The 15,883-nt window shown below is 33.4% G+C and overlaps 1 protein-coding gene across 2 annotated transcripts in view; it reads right to left on the bottom strand.

The window, feature by feature from the left end:
- LOC137923693 (calponin homology domain-containing protein DDB_G0272472-like) overlaps positions 1–15,883 on the bottom strand; it is a 196,361-nt gene that overhangs the window by 114,986 nt on the left and 65,492 nt on the right. Inside the window, exon 1 of one of the 2 annotated variants that reach the window (XM_068766931.1) lies at positions 11,058–11,075. The exons of the other annotated variant lie outside the window; for it this stretch is intronic. The gene's annotated coding sequence lies outside the window, so the exon portion shown is untranslated. Of the gene's footprint in view, positions 1–11,057; positions 11,076–15,883 lie in introns of those variants that run through there. 2 annotated transcript variants of the gene reach the window in all.

Below are 15,883 nucleotides of genomic sequence, written 5' to 3' on the forward strand. Positions count from 1 at the left end.
TAGTTTCACAATAATACACAACAAATTACAAAGGGCGGTCTTATCACACAAGGCAATCTCTTACAGACAACCATAGTATGGTAAATGTAGAAGTACTAATAATAGGAAATTGAAGTGTATAAAACATACATATTTACAAACAACGTACATAAACATACATAGACAAACTATGTCATTCTTCACTCAATTAAAAGTTCTCCATATGAAACTAATAAGATTTATGGTGTCTATATTAAAGGGGCGTGAACCTCTAAATGATTCATGGAGTTCAATTAAGTTTAAAACGCACTTGAAAGGGCATTCGTTAGCGCAATTGCACCGTGCTGTACTGCAGCTACTGCCCTCCGGCTGGCGTGTGAGTCAGTTTTGAACTCGACAACGTTATTGATTCATTGGACGATGTCACGCATTCGAACAGGGCTCTCGTGTAAGCATATTATTATCACCAGGCCTTTTTTTGGAAATGTTTTAAGTCCATATACACCTATCCCCACTGTACACTGTCCGTGTTTTAAAGAAAAAAAAATTTTTTTTTCATAGTGTGTAAAAACTAATTTTAAGTATTAAAAAGAAAAATGTTGTAAAAGTTTATTTATGTTTTAATTATCATCAATTTTCGAAATTTATTTTTTAAGGCTCTGCATATCCCATACGTGCGTTAAAAAAAAGCCTGTATATCAGACTTAAATTAAAATTCAATTCAAAATTTCTTTTTTCAAATAAGCGTTTACATGCGCTTTTGAATCGTCGATTATTTTAACATTATAAGCTGTAAGCTACCATCGGTACACTGATCTATGTGCGGGCCAGAAACTTAACAGTTGCTCTTTTTAAATCAAATTTAACAATTTTTCATACGTTCACTATATAATAACAAGCATGTAAATGAGTCAACAATACAAGTTTGAAACATTTCGATCAAGTAAAAACTTTTTAATGTTACAATAAGATTTACAACTGAGAAACGGGAGGTCTAAGACATGTTGTGGAAGTTCATAATATATGTGTACACCCAGAACCATGAAGGAATTGTTAACTTTTAAGCATTATGAATTTATTTATTATTTCTTGTCACTATTTTTCATATAACATGGTTGCTACTATCGACATTGGTAAACCTGCATGGTTTGCATTTTCTCATTGGAAGCCTTATATGGAACATTATTACGCTATTGGACTAATTAAAGGATTACAACCTACACGAATGACCAAGCGCAGGGTTATGCCCACAAGGTTTGACCACAAGGACAGACGATTTTGTTGAGGTCCGGAAGACACTAAATGTAGTCCGTTTCTTAATGTTTAATGGAATCAGGCGTTACCTTGAGGAAGTCCAGTAAGAAAAAGACCAATATTTTACCACTTCCGCACATGCAGTGGTAGTCGTGCAACAAAGTGTATGCGGCAAGCAATGCGAATTACACAAACGCCACCGTCAGATAACTCAACACGTGTTTCACCCCTTCACGGGGCATTTTCAGAAGTTATGTTACACCGATTAGTGCCAAACACAGAGTCAAATTCTCGTTTGTTAATGGTTCTTTTATGTCAGGAGGAGGCCTATGCCCAGCAGTGATGAGAAACTCACACTTTCTTTTAAAGACCTTGTGTCAAAAATATAAAAACTCTTTAAAACCTTTGATCTTGTGAACGGATATACTACTTTTAGGCTCCAGCCATTACAACTTGCTAATTTGATGGACTTTTAGCTGGCAGGAATCAGGCCAGTGCTACGGAAAGGTAACTTTGACGAAAAAATATATAACGTATAATTTCAAATAAATAAATCTGTTTTCAAACTCTATACAGTACCCGGCAATAAATATTGCACATCGACCTTTGTAAAGAGACAATCGGCTAATTTCGGCTTCGTAGAGCACTATCTCTGTCGTACGAATTTAGGTTGGGGTAAAATAAAATAAAAAAAACATGTTCACAGCACCAATAAAGTTATATGTATCAACCTAAAGCCACCACTTATTGAAATTGGTTTATTTTATACAAAGAATAAAAATAATTATCAAAAGAAGCAAATGATACTTGTTGTAACAGCTCCTAATAGATACCGGACTATTTGTGTTTCGTGCGATACAGACAACGCTCTACGAAGCCGAAATTAACCGATTGTCGCTTTTCAAAGGTCGATGTGCTCAATAATCTAAGAAAACGTAAATAAAATAAAACGAATGTAAGCAAAATAATAAGTATATAAATAAATTATTTAAAAAAATAAAAAAAGTAATATAAAAAACTGAGAAACGAGGTGATGGATGAAAGGCATCGGAAAGGAAAATGGAATGAAAGAGCAAGACAGATGAAATGTAGAATGTAAGGAAAGAATGAAAAATCTAGAAGAGCGTAAAATTAAAAATATTAGTGATAAAAATTTCTGACGTGATAAATGTGCAATATTTATCGCCGGGTATTATTTATAACTTTTATACTAAAAATTGTGAAGAACGAATAACGCAAAAAGTACTTTATATTTTTTTTATAATACCGCGAAATTCAATTAAAATATCTATCGAAACACGTCTAGACGCCACAAGCTATTAAAGATCGATAGACCTAACCAGGTAATAAATTAAAAGGTAAACATTAACCAGGCCCAAAGGGTATATCACATTACACGTGTTACGCCGAAACAGGCGTCGCTTTTAAAAGTCAACACGATTTTTTATAACACAATGATACAAGTTATTTTACCTAAAGGTTAGGTTTTATATAGAAGGACGAAATCAAGCGAGGTGTCTTGTTCGGATTGTCACGTCTCATTACTTTATTGTCTATATTTATTCACTGTAAGGTACTATAACACCTGGCTAAGGAGAGTAGAGTCAAAAATGTATTTTATTATTACAGTAATACCCCGCTTTACGCGAGGGATACGTTCCAAAAAATATCGCGTCAACTGAAATTCGCGTATAACGAGGTTTATGATTAAACATAGACAAAAATTATTACAAAAAAATACAAATCATTTTAATCAATCACTTTAATTCTAGGAACACTTTATGCAATACATACTCTTATTTTTTACGGAAAAATACACCTATTGTCTTTTGGGTAACGTTTTGTTTACGTTCTTGTAAAATACGTTCATAACACCCAACACTGTTTTTAATTTTTTGACAGATGGTCAAGACGCGGTCATCATTATTGTCTATACTCTGCAATATGTCCAAACCTGAAGAAATTTCGAGGCATTTGAGCGCGAAATTTGCAATTCGCGTTATAGTGAAACCGCGTATAACGGGGTCGCGTAAAGCGAGGTATTACTGTAATATATTTATAAAAAAAATAAATACATATAAATTCTATGCCATCCGGCGACACCACAGTAGTGTCGCGCGTAAAATAGTATAAATAGTGTCGCTGAGTTCTGTTGGTGTTTTGTTTAGGAAACAATAAGTTACACACGTCAAAAAGTTTTTTGTTTTTATAAGTGCTTGTGCCCTTTCATCATGGCATTCGAAATAGACGACGCGATTGTTTATGATGAACGCGCGGACGTCTTGTCTGACGTTCCGGAGGATTTGGCCGATTGGGAAGAAGACATTGGAGATGAAAAAAGTGAAAGTGGAGCAGAATTGTCGGAAGATAGTGAAATATTTACAAGGCGAATTCGACGTTGCATCTTGGAGACTGTTTTGCTTCATACCATACAAAAAAATACTGAATACTAAAGAGAATGGAAATAAACTAAGATATATGTACAAACATACATATCATATATTTTTGAAGCATATACTTCCTAAGATCGTCACAATGACCGATAGATCCACCTAGAGAGGGATCTAGCAGCGGTCGACGGTTACAAAACGCGTCTCACCAACTGTTACTTCAGACGAAAAATTACAAAGTGAAACTCCCAGTATAGTTCTCTCTATTACTCTGAGTGACTTCCAGCCTTACGATTCATATGAAGTTATATATTCGTCTATTCTCAGCTGTTAATTTATAATGATCAGGTGGTTAAAATGTCTGTTTCATCATCAGCCGATAGACGCCCATTGCAAGGTATAGAACTCCCCCGAAAATCGTCTCAATAACCGGTCTTCCGTTATTCGCATCCAGAGTCTTCCTAAGATCTTAACTATATCATCGGTCCATCTGGTGGGTGATTTACTCACGGCTGTCAGTTGCACGATGTACCTCACCAACTGTCACTTGTCGGTGTTCTTGCTTCTTTTACGAATTCCTCATTTCTGGGACGATCTCTCAGTGAAACTTCAAATATAGACCTTCCATCACTCTGTGGGCGACTTAATTCGTATGGAGATATATATTCGTTTACCCTGAATCAAGTGATTACTATGCCTGGTTCATCACCATTATATCAGCTGATAGACGCCCGTTGCTGGGCATAAGCATCGCCCAAAGACACAACGATGACCGTTCTCACGCTGTCATATACATGTTTACTTCACGATATTTACTTTTAATCAATCTATTTTACGATGGCTCTTAAATATAACAGAAAATTAGACATGTTTCACAAATATATGATTAGCCGATGTAGATTTGAGTTGCATAAAAGCTAGTGCATCGACGATCAGATGCAAGATCTAGTTGCAACATGAAGTGAAAGTTGAACACTGGGATAAGGAAACACGGTTAGTCGGCTATATTTATTCACTTATTGAACCACCCAGAGGTTTCTATAGCTTAGTTTCAGAGATATTTGGAATATGACTAAGCTATCTGACTATTAACTGCAGGAACTCATAGCTCTTCTAGAAGAAAGTGTACAGAACAATGTAAAGCCTTATTTTTTAATGTCCTGTCCATTTCTCTTGTCAAGATATTGAATGTCCTTTAGCTGAGATGGTGATAATGATTATGAAAGTTATTTAGAACCGGAAAATGCTGTTTAAATAAATAGTATTAGCTATTACTCCACCCCCGAATACATAAACCTGTGATATTTGAGGTAACGAGGTAAAGGAAGAGAGGCGATGCATGAGAGAAATGGTAGAAAATTATAGAATGAAAGAAGAAGAAAGTTAGGTCATGTGACAAATAAAAAAAAAGTATATGGAAAGAATTATTAAAAACTGTAAATGACTCGACTCAAAATCAAATAGGGGAGTAAAGCATTGTCTTTGTGGGTGTCGTTTCATTAAATCCACTCTTGGTAATGGTTAATATAGCTCTAGTGATATATATATGAGCTACAGTTTAAAAATATGTATTTTAATGAACATTCTCTTAACTCATCTTGCGAGTATAATTTTTTAAAATCCGTTCTTAGCTGACCTTCACTAGGTAAAAGGGTTATTTCGACCACATCTCAAGCATCTAAGCCTTATGGTTGCAGAGATATTATGATGAGTCAATATACAGATGATATCTCGTATATGTACATGTACACGGTGACTGTTCGTAGATATAAAAGGTTTAGCTGTATTTGTATAATTGCTAAAAGCTTATAAAAAGCTTTTTTACACGTATTTCCGGAACGGAAGGTTCTCGAGTGGCGATCTCGAACCACTAGATGGAACAATGACATAGCTAAGATCGCTGAAAGTCACTGGATCCTGTCAGCGATACACCGGTCATGGTGGTCATCTTTGGGAGAGGTCCTATGCCCAGCAGTGGGCGTCCATCAGCTGATAAGAAGAAGCAGAATGTAAAATTGCATATATTTAATAAACATTGTAATTATATCATCTATGAAAGAAATTAACAACAGTGTAGTAGCCCTACGCACGTGTTCTACAATTTTTTTTTTTAAATCAAGCAAATGAAGCTTTCTATACCTTATCTAGGGTCCTATAATAAAATAGTATATATTACTCATATACGGATTTCCTAACAGTGGTATCAATTACAATATACACGTATAATAGAGGGAACATTGCATGAACAGGCGTCACAAGCACGTCCCGCTAAGTAGATTGTCCCAAATTTAATTATACAACTCATGGTCACTTGATCGCATTATGTTTATTATTGGTACGTTACATCGATGTACACAAATGCGGTGGTTCAAAGAGGACATTCCTGTTAGGATTTTAAAACTAAACGAGATTAAAAAAAATTGTCCCCTAATAGTAAGTGACACACTCTGAACACAGACGTTTATTAAAATATGCATTTTAATGCCCCATAAACTTCTCTTGCTGATATAATTTAAAAATCCGTTCTTAGTTGATATGTACTCAACAAACGAATTATTCCTATTAAATATTAAGTTTCTAAACCTTATGGTTCCAGAAATATCGTGATGAGTTAGTATATGGTGTAAATCGTATATATATATATATATATATATATATGTATGACGGTGACTGATCATCGGTAAATAAGCTTTAATGGTACAATCAACAACTTACTATAAATTTATTTTTTAAATCTATTTTATTCTATTCTATTGACTCTACTCTGCTTCGCAAGGTGTTATAGTTGTTGTGGAAAAGAAGCAGTAAGAAACTCCACAACAACACATCTTTTAATAAAGTTTAAGACAGGTTTATTCATATGCACTTTATCAGATATAGCCTAAATGATATCAAAATAATCAGGCAAAATCACTGCGAAAGATTATTGTCATTTACATATTCGTTTATTGAATAATTAGCTTTGTCCGTTTATTTATTTTTAAAATGCGTTTTGAATCCCTATATGCGAATGGAGAAACATAATTTCAAATAACATACGTTCAATGAATGAAGCTATAACATTTAAAATTGTTCAGTATATCTGTTCGAGTTAAAAACAGATAACAAAGGCAACGAGTGACCAAGGCTAGAGTATAAAGAGATGGTCCCTGTACTATTCAATGCAATGATTCACGCGACGTCGCCTGCGCCTATTTCCTGCCCACCCTGTACTCTGATAACCTTGACGTCTCAATGTATACAATATGACATAGATCATGGACCACAGAGGCGTAAAAAGGTATTAAAAGTTTATTATATATAGGTGTAATCATAAGAATCTTTACGGATAGGCAATTGACTTATAGGCGCGAATGCTACACGTGTACGTACAGCCGAACTGTCAATGCTTGTCGATTCGTGTTTGTTTATGTTCGTGACCAGATTGTGCACTGCAGGTTTTCGGACAAGAGGTTCATGCCTCAAAACATCTTACGTTGCATCTTACATATTTTTTTTAAACTTATTAGCTCGCGGATTTCAATTCCGGGAGCTCTAAGTTTGAAGTTGTAAAAACCAAGAAAGGCTAGAAGCATCCAACACCAATTGAATCGAACTGTTCCGTATCAGGCGCGGAAAACGCGGATTACCAGTTTCGGTTGCAAAAAAGGGTTGAGGAGGGAACCATTGCCTCACTAGTGAGCATAAAACAAGTCACCAGATCTTTCAAGATTTCTGTAAGAAGGTCATAGTGAAAAAGAAAAAAAAGTGTAAATTAGTTTTTTAGTTTAAAAATAAACTGTGATATAGATAATAAGGAAGCAGAATAATGTAAATTTTAAACTAAGGCAAATAAATGAAAAAAACAAACAAACAAAAATAAAAGAAAATGTAAATGTAGGATCATACAGAGAAGGCGATGGAATGTACAAAAGGAAAGGTAAGAAAAGGAATGCGAGATATTGTGAAGACAAAAATAGAGAAATGAATTAAAGTCAAGGATGAGAGAAAAGCATGAAATTGCTTCAACAACAACAAGTGCAGATTTTTCAGATCATCTATACGCTGTCGGTCGAATAAACGAAGAATTAGTATAAATCAAACATAAATCAAACCCTAAACATACCACAAGTGACATCAGCAAAGCTGATTTCACACTTTTTATTAATGTTACGGAGGATTTCTTCTTGACATATCTAATGTCTAATGTAGGGTGCATTAGACATCAGATATGTACTAACCTAACATGAAATGCTATTTCTATCTATTTAGATAAATAAATAATGTTATATATAATGTGTTGTGTTATATAATGTAAAGTGTATAGTGTTATATGTATATTACACTAAACACGTTTATTAAAATATGCATTTTAATGCCCCATAAACTTCTCTTGCTGGTAGAATTTAAAAATCCGTTCTTAGTTGTCATCTACTCAACCAAAGGATTATTCCTAATAAACATTAAGTTTGTAAACCGTATGGTTCCAGAGATATCGTGATGAGTGTGTAAATCCCCTATATATATAATGTATAATGTATAGTGTTGTATGTATACGTGTATATATAGCTTACAAACATCTGTTTAGATAAAAAAAACAACAATGAATTTTGAGTTGTCCACATAAAAAAGTTCTCGTTTTCGTCATTTCAGCTAATACACGCCCACTGCAAGACCTCTTCCAAAGATATCTATGGGTGATATACCATCAACACCACACTTGGCAGGCGGTTTGACTATCGCAGTGTGGTATTATAGTACGTAGAGGACGCTGCTGTCCATCCTCTGGAAGCTTGTTTGTAAGCTGTGGTAATCCTATATAATTAACGTGCAAATGTGTGAGTTATATAAGATTTATTTATTTATTTTATTTAATATTCTTTATTGTACACGTTAAGATACATTTAATAAGTTTTACAATAATATACAAAAAAGTACAATGGGCGGCAACCACACAAGGCAATCTCTTACAGACAACCATAGTATGGAAAAGGTAAAAGTGCTAATAAAGTGTAGTTTACTTGTACAAAAAATACATATTCACAAACAAATGAACATAAACATACATAGACATACATACATACGTATGTAACATATATACTTATAATAAATAAGGTTTAATAAGATTGTATCCCGGGAATTGAAACCGCTGCACAAATCTTAGTCTGGACTACTACTGATCAAAACACCTACAGAACCTTATTTCTGAATAATGATAAGGCGCTTTTGCTTCTTCTATGTTTACAATGATCGTAAACATTAGTAATGTGCCATTCAAAGAAGTGCATACAATTCATTTGTTGAAATGCATATTCAAATGATCTTTCTGTTTGTTAATCAATCTTTGAACATTTCAAATGTCAGATGTATAACAGTCTAGATTTATATGCAAATTGAATTAAGCCATGACGTCTATAGCGATGAATGCTTGCGTCATTCGTGTTAAATTTAACTGTCATATGAAGTCGTTACTATCACATTAGATTTATGTGCGTTGTGTTTACGTACATAAAATATAAATACATTTAAAAAACTTTTAGGTTAAACGGTTTTTTGATACCCATATTGTGGTGGTTGTGGAAAAATATGTACCTAGTCCGCCATATTGGAACGGCGTCCATCTTGAATTTTAAATTTTGTCATAATCATCGTGTTTTACTAGTGTAGCCCTTTCATTTGATACCCATATTGAGGGGGTTAAGGAAAAATATGTAATCCGCCATTTTTTATCGGCAGCCATCTTAGATTTATAATATTATTGATTTAATTATATTGCTTAAATTTCAATTTCTAGTTTTGACCCAAATAAACAAATTCCGCACGGGTCGAACTAAATAAAACCGTTTAATAAATACGCATATATGACTTTGAGATCAATATGTTAGATGCGCAACTAACTAAGATATTAGATAGTAGAAATATAAAATCGTAGATATTCCGAAAAGATCAAAACATATATCGTAAGATGTCTTGTCAGCGGCACATTTACTTACAGCGTGAAATCCGTAGTAAGGTTTAGAATATGTCTAAGCTTGCACATGGCGTGGTAAAGCTACCACCGGTAGAGACAACGGCCAAGTGCTGATCAGTTCAGATTTTTCTAAGCTTATATATATTATTCTTGCATATCGTTAAAAAATACGAGTTACTGAAACAATAAACACGGAACCCTAGGTTCAACAAGTGCCATAAACACGCGTGACTTTGAAGTTATTTATAGATTTTCGTGTACGGTTCTCAGAAATTCTTACCGAGTACTATCGCGAACTTTCGAATCCAAAAGACAAAACCAGGTAACCATTTGTGAAAACCTTGTTATACCTACGTTCAACTTGTCGGACTCCCTCCAGAAAGAATCTATTGCAGAATCTTTTGACGTGCTAACACGGCACACTATTTTAAATATCTAATAGATTCAGGCGTTACCTCGCATAAGTCCATCCTAACTAAGAAAGCGACTAATATATAGCTACTTCCGCTATACAGCAGTACTCGTGCAGAGTAGTAGCACGACTACTGCTGCATAGCGGAAGTAGCTATATATTAGTCCCTTCCTTTTTATTTTAAATCACAACGCATCTAGCGGTTGGGAGTGCCATCAATAAAATATAAGAAATGTATTGTAGAAAATAATGTAAAATTTAGTAAAAGTCATAACACATATTTATATATGTATATCAAATTTAACTGTATTTACCCGTAAGAAAAAATGTTTATAATAAAATGCTGTCGCGTGACAAGCGTCTCGGTGAAGATCACTCTCCCAACGGTCTGCGCTTACACAAAAAACACACTTAGTAAAACACCCAAGCGTAACAAATTAGAATTAATAGAAGAAATATATATGAAGCTGTAGAAAAATAATAAGTGTAGTAAGTAATAGATAGAAATAAAAACTAATAAAAATGTAAACAACAAAATTCAAAACAAAAAATGGAAAAAAAAGTGATATTGTAATAATTCTATATAGAAATAAAATAATAAAAATTTTAAAGAGTAATGAGGGGTGTATGAAAGGCGTTACAGAGCGAAAGGGAAAGACGGAAGAATTGTGGCAAGAATGAAAAGAACGAAAGATCATACGATGTATGAAAGACGATAATGAAAATAAAAATATATGTGAAAAAATTCAATAATGTTGAATAGTCCCTGTCCCACACAAGATAGGGGGTACGAGAGGCTCCCAATATATATATATATATATGAAGGCGTTTCAAGGCTCGAAAACAACTTGACGAATTTGGGATTTTTTCTGATATTTTCATAATAACTTCTTAGACAGAACACATGGAAAATTATATGACAATTAGTAAAAACAACACATTTGAAATACAATACACAAAATAACTTATAGCACTTGTCCAAAACTTTCATTCATTAGTGACCCCAATGTCACGTGTGCCAATTTTTAAGCAAAATCCGAATCTTAGATTTATAAACGGTTATTTTACACACCTGTATGATTTTTATGACCGCGGCGTCAGCAATAAGTCAATATATCATTTGTTTTTACCTGTGAACAAAGAAATTAAACTTTAATATCTAGAACAGTAGTTTGAATTTCATAAATAATTATTGTAAATGTACAAAATATTATCATAAATATATTATAGTGGTCTCACAATATATTTCATGCTTGTGTAATAATTACAATAATATATATACAAGGCACTATGAAAAATTGACTGTAGTAAAGATTCGACTCCAAAGAGTCTCTATTTATTTGTAATTTGATGTTGATGTTTGTGGATTAGATTTCATTTATTTTCGGACTACTATATACAAATTTCATAAAGCATTTTTAAAAAAAAATTGACGGAAAAAACTTTATTATTCAATAAACGCATATTTAAATGATAATAATCTTTAGCAGTGATGTCGCTGAATTATTTTGATTTCATTTAGGCTATATCGTCTCCACCACCAGAAAAACCTGTATTCGCAAAAATGACATTTTTCAGGAGAAAAAAAACCGAATTTATTTAATAAAATTTCAATGTATTCAATCTACAAGGATAATATCTATACCAAATCACAGCTAATTTTTTCTGATCCACGTATTTAATTTTTTGTTTTGTATATTCTGAAAATAATCTGAATTATTACGTAAAATAGGTTTTACTAGACTCAAATTTAGCTGTTTTTGAGAGTAGTATCCTTTTACATTGGCGGTGGCGGTTGTGTAATTCGCATTGTTTGCCGCATACGCATTTATCAGCGGGCTGGCGGGCGGTGCACTTTGTTGCACGACTACCACTGCATGTGCGGAAGTTTCTAAATATTGGTCCTTTTCTTACTTAGGATGGACGTCCGCGAGGTAACGCCTGATTCCATTAAATATCCTTTACGATGTCATTTGTGTGAAATTTCATATTTACTATATCAGTAAGGTTGCGTTATTCATGTGGCAGAAATGTTCTGCCAGCTCTTTCACCGCAATAGGTTTTTAGTGTGCAATTTGATTGTTTAGGTGGGCGCAGGGGGGAGGGGGCAATTTGAAAGTGGACTGGACAAGAGTTTAACCTTTTCGCTTTAATATAAAACAAATATATATGTTACTAGCTGATCCCGTAAACGTTGTTTTGCAAAAAAAAAATATTTTTAATTTTCAACTTAAAAATAAGGGTTCATCGTAGAGGGGTGAAAATTTAGGGTTGTATGTATTTTTGTATGTTGTATCATAAAAAAATAAAAACAAAAAATTTCGTCAAAAAAATAAAAAAAAATTTGAAGGGTGAACAACCCTTATCACTTAGGGGTATGAAAAATAGATAGTAGCCCATTCTCAGACCTACTAAATGGGCGTATAAAATTTGGTAAAAATCGGTCAAGCCGTTTCAGAGGAGTTCAAGTTCGAACACCGTGACACGAGAATTTTATATATTAGATAGAGGGGCGTAAAAATTTTAGAAAGGTAAAAGTGGAGCATATCACTTAAATGATTGAAAAATATTAATCTATATGCAGATAGTATCAATGTATGAATTGATATGGGCACATCTATCAGAAGGCTTTTAGGTTAAAAAGGATTAAATCGGAAAGCCGATATAAACTACCGTGGCAGATTGACACGAAAATACAGTGATGTAATACAGTTTTTGCAAACAAAATAATTAAAAAATCTGGAAATAGTAGGCAGCCAAAAAATTTATGACTTATGCTAGCGCATAAATTCTCTAAGTCGTAACTTATAACAGCTTAAGTTGAACACTATCGCAGACATGTTACATTATATTTAATGTTGGATTCCGAGAACTTTTTACTAACAAGTTTATTAAGACTTTCTAAGAAGATGTTCAATCTGAAATATACTGTCAAAAATAAATCTGTCGTAGTACAATTAAAAAATAGATATATAATCTGTATTCCAAATCGAAGAATAAAAATAAAATTCGTTTATTCAACATTGTAAATTTTAACAGAACTGTTAATTAAAGTTTTAATCTTTTATTTTTGACTCTACTCTGCTTCGTAAGGTGTTATAGTTGTAGTGAAGAAGCAGGAAGAAACTCCACAACAACATATATTTTAATAAAGTTTAACACTGATATATACGTATATATATGTATATATGTGTGTGTGTATATATATATATTTATATATATATGTATACATGAAATCAAAATGGAAAGTCGACATCACTGAATAATAAGCTTTTCCGTATAATGATTTAATATGCATTTTGAATTTTGTTAATGGTAGTCCAATGATGTTTTGCAGCACATTATTAACTTTATAAATAATAAGTAAAATAAAAAAATATTTTCTTTTTCACACTACACAGTACACTGCAAAGACGTAATGTGATTTAACTATCATTGTAATGTTTACATATAATGCAATGATACACTATAGTTTTTTTTACATATTTATACACATTTTACTGGTTTTAAATTATGTCAAATGCTTGAGAGTTATAAAGAGATGTTTTAATTTGGTTTGTTTGGGAAAAGAACCTTCTGTGTCATACAAAACATAAATTAGCAGATTAGGTGTCGAATTAAAGTTCTTCAAAACTCACTTATCACTTTGTGAACAGTGTCAAAAGTATGGGGTCCAGTTCTATGCCAAGTAATGGTACTCAGGCGACCTATGACACACTTCCTACTCGACGAAAGCACATTCTTATAGACACCATAATTTTAGCACTAAACCAGGACATGGTTTTATATAACATTTTTACATTGGTGTTTGTGAATTCATAATTGTTAACTATAAGATTCCTACTTTCGAAAACGGTAACTTGACATTACTTAAGTGTAATTTGACTACTATTTATAATTATAATTTATATAATAATAACGAAAGGTACGAATTTGAGTATTTACGCCGTTTTTGTCGGTCTTTGGCTGTGTGGATTACTTCGGCTTCTGTGGCATTCAAAGTGAATCGAATTTAATCGAACCAGCGTCATTGTCTCCGACTTCGTGGTCGCTATCCATCTACTTTTGCGGTGATCAAAAGTTTTTCTAAGTTATCACCGTCTTTTCTGGCTCAGCTGCTCAGTTAGTTAGTTAGTTATCACATTCGAAATGTGTTGAATTAAATAAAAAATTTTATACAAAAAAGTGAAATCCCATTGTCACCCTACATCCCCAGCGTTCACACATTACGAGTTTCGTGTTGGAGGGCCGAAACTCTCGCACTCGAATTAGCGTCCCGCGAAACGGCCCCATTAGCATTTGACTGCGAACACCACAGCCTTTTTAACCTAAATCGGCCGTATCTACAGTTCAACATGCATTTCCTGCTTTACATTAGGGATCTGTTCAAGGGTCTTAATAAAACCGGTATTGTAACTGATATAAGTAGATTAAATCTTAGAGATGTTCATTACAGAAATTCACTAGTTATTTAGAATTTGTTATTTTAATACGTAAGTGAAAAACTGTCATAGAAGATTTAAGATTTGTTAAATTTATATCTTTTTTAAATAATCTGTCTGTTCGGTCAAAAAAATGGTAGCAACAATGTGTCAAACCAATGAAAAAAAATATTTAATAATTCACCTTCTGATACATCTTTTTAGTGATAATATTTCATTGTATTAATTAATAAAATTTCTCTTGTTATCATCATTATTTCAGCTATTGAACGTTCAATGCTTGACATAGGTCTCTCTCGTAGATACAAGCGTCTTCCGATGATCTTAACAAGGTCGACTGTCCATCTTTTGGATGGTCGTCTGTGGTCTCCGTTCCTTCAAGACACCAGCTGATATTTGTTCTGCGAGCGTGGTCTGCCCATAGCCACATCAACTTGCCAGTCCGCTGGGCAATGGCGGTTTCTTTCGTTCGTCTAAAGATATCTTCATTTCTGATTCGATCTCGTAGGGAAATCCCGGAGCATAACCCTCTATGGCCAATTTATGATTAAATTTTATAAGTGGAAGTGGACACATCGCTCGTGCAATCGACGACCGTTGGGGCTGACGGTAGACGCGGCGTAGGCAAGCTCTCCTCCTTTCATGATGAATTAATAATTATTTATATGATCTTACTCTGTGGTTGCCAGTTAAAGGTCTTAACTCCGAGGTCTCTATCATCTGCTATTACTGTGCGCTATATGGCTGCTCATATATATTTATAGGTAGGTATAATAATAATATTATGTTTAAATAATTGAATATATGCCTAAATTATTTGAAATTTCTCAAGAGGTCTCTTACATTCGATGTCGACGAGATCTCTCTACGAAATCTAACCAATGAGAGGGTCAAGTGAATGAGTTTATTCCTCTATTCACGGCAGCGGATTACGTGAATTTGCAACCTTTTCCGCTTAACATTAGGTTCAAATTACAATGTCTCTAGATTTAAAGTTAAGTGCCATTTCGTGAAGTTTGTGTATATAATGAACTCTTAATGAAATTACGAGTGTCTTACAGTGTTTTGTTTGAATATTGTACGAAAAGCAAAACACCTATAGATATAAATTATATGTATATTAAAAAAAATCCCTATTTCACTTCGTCATGCCATAACATGAGAATGGCTTTACCGATTTCATTCATCTTTTCTTTATAGGTTCTTTTATTTATAAGGCTTACAGTTTCAAATAATTATAATGACTATTCGTTTTGAATTTCACGTGTTTGACAGTTGTTGATTCAACCTAAAGACGCCATCTGCAATATACAGGCCTTTCCCAAAGATACCTATGGAAGGATGATATAGTTGACGATCGCAGTATGGTATGGTATATCCTATATAATTAACTAGCTGATTCTTGATTTTGATGAATTATATTTTAATTCTTTAAACTTAGTGTAATATAGAAAGT

This window comes from Battus philenor, unplaced genomic scaffold (assembly GCF_028537555.1).
Source record: "Battus philenor isolate CCGP_79_NKW_IND1 unplaced genomic scaffold, ilBatPhil1.0.hap1 SCAF_22, whole genome shotgun sequence".
Classification (NCBI taxonomy): Eukaryota; Metazoa; Arthropoda; class Insecta; order Lepidoptera; family Papilionidae; genus Battus; species Battus philenor.